Source organism: Myotis myotis, unplaced genomic scaffold (assembly GCF_014108235.1).
Source record: "Myotis myotis isolate mMyoMyo1 unplaced genomic scaffold, mMyoMyo1.p scaffold_m19_p_4, whole genome shotgun sequence".
Lineage (NCBI taxonomy): Eukaryota > Metazoa > Chordata > Mammalia > Chiroptera > Vespertilionidae > Myotis > Myotis myotis.
The window spans coordinates 96,520,335-96,526,334 of NW_023416346.1; the positions used below are offsets into that span (position 1 = coordinate 96,520,335).

The 6,000-nt window shown below is 36.5% G+C and overlaps 1 protein-coding gene across 1 annotated transcript in view; it reads right to left on the reverse strand.

Annotated features, from left to right (window-relative positions):
• Nucleotides 1-5,585, reverse strand: part of CYSLTR1 (cysteinyl leukotriene receptor 1) — a 44,071-nt gene extending 38,486 nt beyond the window's left edge. Inside the window, exon 1 of the mRNA XM_036305897.1 lies at nt 5,122-5,585. The gene's annotated coding sequence lies outside the window, so the exon portion shown is untranslated. The remainder of the gene's footprint in view (nt 1-5,121) is intronic.
• Between the last annotated feature and the right edge of the window lie 415 nt (nt 5,586-6,000).

A 6,000-nucleotide genomic window follows, 5' to 3' on the forward strand; every position in this document is an offset into this window, starting at 1 on the left:
TTGAGTGCTGTTTCTGTTAACTTTATTCCATGTAGCATGTTGAATCCATGACAGTAGAAAGACAACACTATGTAAAAACAAAAGCTGTTATTATGAAATAGATGATAAATCTTAACAAGTTGTATATGTTAGACATCTCAAAATGTGATTCCAAACTGGATTTTTTTCCTTTTTAGGGAAAAGTGGTTGATAGAAAATTAAAGAAAGCCTGACTATGCCAAGTTTAGATCTCAGCTCCTTTTTCCTTTTCCATCAGCCACATTTCAGTAGGCGCTCAAATGTCTGGGATATATTGACTCAATAAACAAGCTAAATAAATAAGATAATTACATTTTATTCATCAAAAGGAAAACCAACTCTGTTTAAGTGCTCAAGCGTCTATGTTTATTTTTCTGCTTTGTCTCTTTCCCCCTATTTTATAGCAGGGCCCCTCCTTAACTTCTTCTAAATATTTATTGATTTTTCTTTTTCTTTTCTCTCTTATGAATTTCCCTCTAAATGCGGAAGCAAAACTGGTGGGGCACAAAGAATGGAGAGGTCATAATAGGATGAGATGAAATGAGGAAGCAGGGTGAAGAGTTTTGTGGTGCATGACTTATGTTTAAACAGTGGTCTTCTCTACCTACCTATAAAGAGTTCTCAATTGAAGGCAAAAATAATTGTCAGTTGATGGTGTTTTAGCACCAGTATTGTAACATGAATTATAGGACTTAAGATGTCTGGATTTATAATCTGGTTAAATGACTTCCTTTGTTGTCTTTTCTGTAAGAATAATGATGTACCACTATCTGCTATGAGTCTATCAACAATCAACAATCAATACAAATCAACAAATTGGTATTCTGATTCATGAATCACTTTTGTAGGGTTGGTTAGCACGAATCTGTCTCCTGGACGTTTGCTCATCCTGTTGAACTGGAAATGTTTCTCACTGGCTTTCAAATTATACCTTGTAGACATCTATGTAGCCTGAAACCCAAATAACATTGGTTTGAGGGATAAAAATGACTTTAGGTCTTTATATTTTATGGAGATACACATGCACTTTACTTACCTGTATATTCTGGGAACCTGATTTGTATTATAAACAAATTGGTGGTTGGACAAGTGGCTTTAGGACAGAGCAGTGAAATATTGTGTTACACTCAGAACCTGATGTAAAAATTGTTTTGAACCTTACGATGTAATCCTGAGAACCATGGACATAATAGAAGTAATAGCTAATGAATAAATATGGATAGTGTTTTCACAGAAATACTTCTTAAATACTACTCTTAAATATTTTATTCCTCTCTCTCTAAAATCAATAAAACATTAAAAATAAATAAATAATAGGTAAATAAAATTCAGGTATTGTAAAGTTAGTGGTTACCAGAGGGCTGGCTCCTACTGACATGTCCAAGGAGTTGGATGGCATTGCTGATACTTAGAGTGAGGCTCCTGGTCTAGAGCTATAGTGTTGTAAGCAGAAAGTAACTGGCCCTACTCCCTCCATATGCTATCAAATTTGTTGTGTATTTTATTAACTTGGAATGGACTTTAAACAAAACCCTTTTGTAAGGTGGTTTATATTTTCAAGTTGCTTTCATATTTGTATTTATTATTTTAATCATCTAAAATATTCCTATAAGCTCATTACTACATTTGGTACATGAGGAAACCAAGAAAAACTGATGCTTAGTAATTTGCTAAAGACCACATAGCTGATTACAAAACAAAAGTAGAATGAACTCCCAGCTATCCAGGCTGTTTCCTTTCCACTGAAACCTGAGCAGCAAGGTAGTTTAGAGCAGCCGTTGTTAAGTTGCAGAGTTTTTGATAGAGTTGAAACTAGAAGATTGCTTGAAGCAAAAATTCTCCATGTTTGCTTATGTTAGAGTAACTTAATATTTATTGAGTGTTCACAGTGTTGGTAAAGCATGATGCTAGTTATTGTTGGGAAGGGAAAATTTAAAAGAATAAATAACTTGATACCTTCTCTCAAGACGCTTGTTATCTTTTGAGAAGAATTGTATTTCTGTACCAGAATAGTGAGAAACTAGGAAAATTCCTAAATAAGTGGATGGAATAGGAAACAGAGACAAGGAAATTAAACAAGCTAAACAATTTGGACAGCTGCAGTTGGCTTGTAAATAACAAGTCATTATCTTCCCGAAACCAAGGACACTGAAGGCAAATGGTTAAAGCCTCCTCAATTAGAGAATACAGGAAAGGAGGGGCTAAGGGGAAAGGAAAAAGGGCAGTTTTATTTTACTTCCTAAAGAGAAAAGCCAGCAGTCTCATGGCTTGGCAAGATAAAGTTGCCAAGTGCTTCTCATGAATTCTGGGAAGGCCACAGCAAAGTAAAATGGCACCTTGAGAATTAATCTGTACCAAAATATCCGGCAAAGGAATTTTAAAACCTATAAACAAAAGGAATAAAATATTAAACCTCTATCAGGTGGGGACTTCCAAATTAGTTGGGAAGTCAATCTGCACCTTATAGGGCAGGTATATTTTGATAAATTTGCTTGCTTTGCTTCTTTAATAAATTTGCTTTGTTATAAAGAAATCATTTGCTATCACTTGTTTGAAGTCTTTAATGCAAGACTGACAAGAACCAAGGAGGGGACAGCCCTCCCCCTCCAACTCACAGGGGCTGTCAGATAACACCTTTTCTGGTGTTTTGGGGTGCCTATAACATTTCTGTGGTTCTTATTTCTGAAGACCCTCTTCTTCCTCTGGCTTGAAAATGTAGAAACTGCACAAATTTCAGTCCTTGGTCATCTCTTAGGTTTACTTTCTCTAAGTTGAGCCATTTTTATGGCATTGGCTATCAATCATACTCCCCAGATTTAACTTTGGCCTGTACCTCTTACCCATTACTTACATTCAGGGCCATTATTTCCAACCATCCATAAGACATTGTTTCTTGGAATTTTTGCCATCTCCTCAAACTCAATAGGTCAAAACAGAACTAAGCATGTTCTACACTCCCCATTTATATCCCCAAATTACCTAATTCTAGGAATAGCAGTAGCATCACAGAGATCACAGGTTCAAAATTTCAGAGATATTATTGACTTATTTCTTTCTTATGCTGCCTTATCTAATCATTCACCTACTTCCATCTATTATTCCTTTTAAATGTTTCTTGAGTTCTTATAAAGTCAATTTCCACTGCTATCAACCTAGCCTAGAGCTTCATTAAATTTTACTCCCATCTCCATTTTTCTCAAGGTGTAGTCAGAACTATGAAACTCTGTCAGATTCATATTCTTAAAATGTTTTTCATCACTTATTCAAAGTTTGCTAATAAGATTTCCCATTAAAAAGTGCCTGGAATTCAATGTCTAATAATCTTGTCTTAAATTTCTATCCAAATTCATTTCCTGTTATTCTTCAACTCAATCCTTTTACGTAACAGATCAGGCTCCTTGGCGTACCCTGCAGGTACAACAGTAAGTTCCTCAAAGGCAGGAACTACCATTTACCTTGCTCTGTGCCACAAACTGTATTGAGCTTAACCAATACTTATTTACTGGATTGCAATGTATTTGAGATATTTTCATAAGAACATAAGAAATAGCAAAATGGGTCAAAGTAGTAGTCCACGCAGAGCTATATTTTTTGGGAGATTATGATAGCTTTCTTCCATGACATTAAATGCACAAGGTTGGATATGTACCTTAAGGAAATCATTGCCATTTCCTTAATCCAGGGATGGGGGATCTTTTTTTCTGCCAAGGGCCATTTGGATGTTTATAGCATCATTCACAGGCCATACAAAATTATCAACTTAAAAATTAGCTGGCTATATTTGATTAAACATTTAATTAACTCACCCCTAATACCTTGGCAGGGTCAGACTAAATGATTTTGCAGGCCTTAAAAGGACCGCAGGCCAGACGTTCCCCACCCCTGCTTAATTCCTTATTATCACCAATGATGCAGCAAAGGCAGATTTATAATTTCCTGCACTGTGGAAAAAAATCTTGATTTTATTCCTGATAACTAGTTTCTAAACACATCAAAAGTTTGATTAAAGGCAGGAGGAAAAAGGTACTAGAATATGAAATTGGTAGTTCTACATTAGGAAGACACAGAAACGCTGGATTGACTGGACTTAACCAGCAAACTTTCTTTAGCCTACCATTCTTTTGGGGCTCACTGGCTCCCAGGCTGGTTTATTTTATTTGCAGGAACTGATGGGCATACAGTGCAGTCTCAAGTCCAGGTTTAGCTATATTTTGTTTTTGAATAATCACCTGATAAATATATGGTGTCATGGCCTCTCTCTGGATTTCAAAGCAATCAGATCACTGGAAGGCAGAAAAATGGAATTAAAAATTCTAGGACTTTTCTTTTTTTAGCTACTGATGGAACCCACAAACCATTTCTTTACCCCTGAAAACAGCTTCTTTGCTGCTAAGTCGAAGAATGTGCCTGGCCAATGATTTTAATTAAAATGTATGAAGTGTTGGCTCTGTAAACCTGGTTTATGTCAGATATGTCTAAGATACTAAATAGACCATGCAATTTCCTTATAGTTCTGAGAGCTTTCTATTTTCAGTCTGTAGTCATAACTTGCCAATTTCTAGTTATGTGGTATGTTTACAGATTATTTCTTAGCCTCTCTGAGTCTATTTCCTTATTTTTCAAAACAGGGATAGTAACACTTACCCCATCTAAATTGCAGAATATTGAGAGGTTCAAGTGGTATAATTAATGTTGAACTACCAGATAATTCTTCACTGGTTTACCTTCAGCAGTCATTATAAATTTTCTTTCAATAGTGAAGGAAACTGCCACTACAGATTAGAGAAACTCCATTAAGGCCTTAAAATAGGATTTTAAAATATGCCCCACATTTCCAACTTAATTGCACAGGTGCTGGAGGCTGGGGGAATGTATTCACTGTATTTTGCTGCATTGAGCCCCTACCTAACAGAAGCACTGAGAAGACTGATTGGATTATCAAGTCCCTGACCAATAAAAAAGGCAGAAAGAATTCAATTCATACTGGCAGCCTAATTTAAGGCAGGTAGGGTAGATCCCCAAACTCCCAGAAATTTGTTGAAATCAATAGAAATTTACTACATACAGTTCTAGTCCTAGCAATGAAACATTGAATATCCTTACCTGCTATGTTCAAGGTTGACACTTCAGGGTCCTTTTGAACTCACTCTCAGAAGCAAACTCCAAGTCTTCAGTAAATCCAATCTACCTGTTTCTTGGAAAGCTAAGCCGTCATTGGTGATCTCCACAGTGAATCTAAATAATCTAGACAAGCGCAGTTCATTCACAGGATGCCTGCTCTTTAGGCAAGTTTCTTTGAAAAGATGGGTTGCTGTTGTTTTTAAGATCAGAGAGGGTAGAGCACATGTCAGCCAATGTATACAGATTCTTCTTCCTCTTTCAGATTAGTTTTCAAACTGTTTTAAGTACGCCTAAGTTTTACTTCTCTGGTGCCAAATGGGGGAGGGGAAAGAAGGGGGAGGGAAGAAGAACAGAAACTGGAGACTTGCAGGTTATTTTGTGGGTAAATGAGCTTTTATCCCTAGCTCCAGCAACAGAATCTTCAGGAAATCACACAGCTGCTCTGAGATGGGAAGCAGGAAGGAATATATTCTGTCCAGCTTAGTTCTCTCTGACTTTTATGACTTGGGGGTGGTTAGACTATTTGTAGGCGGAGAAAGATAATCCTACCAGTATATAGTAATTTGTCATTATGTGAAACTTGATCTTAAGCAAGATAAATTAATTCTCTCTTTCTCTCCCTCCCTCCTTTTTGACACTCATGGCTCTGTCCACATTCTAAAAAGGCTTTTCTTTTCTGGTGCCTTATGTCCTGGAAAATAACTGCCTTAGTTTGAGCTTGGTTTTCTGAAATCCCCATGACAATACATTGCCTCCACTGAATTAAAAGTGGTTTGTTTTCTGTCACACTGAGAATAGTCTGGAATGTTTGGGCTTGCTTTCAGTGGTTCTATGTTAGGATTTTGGAAGCTAGGATAATGC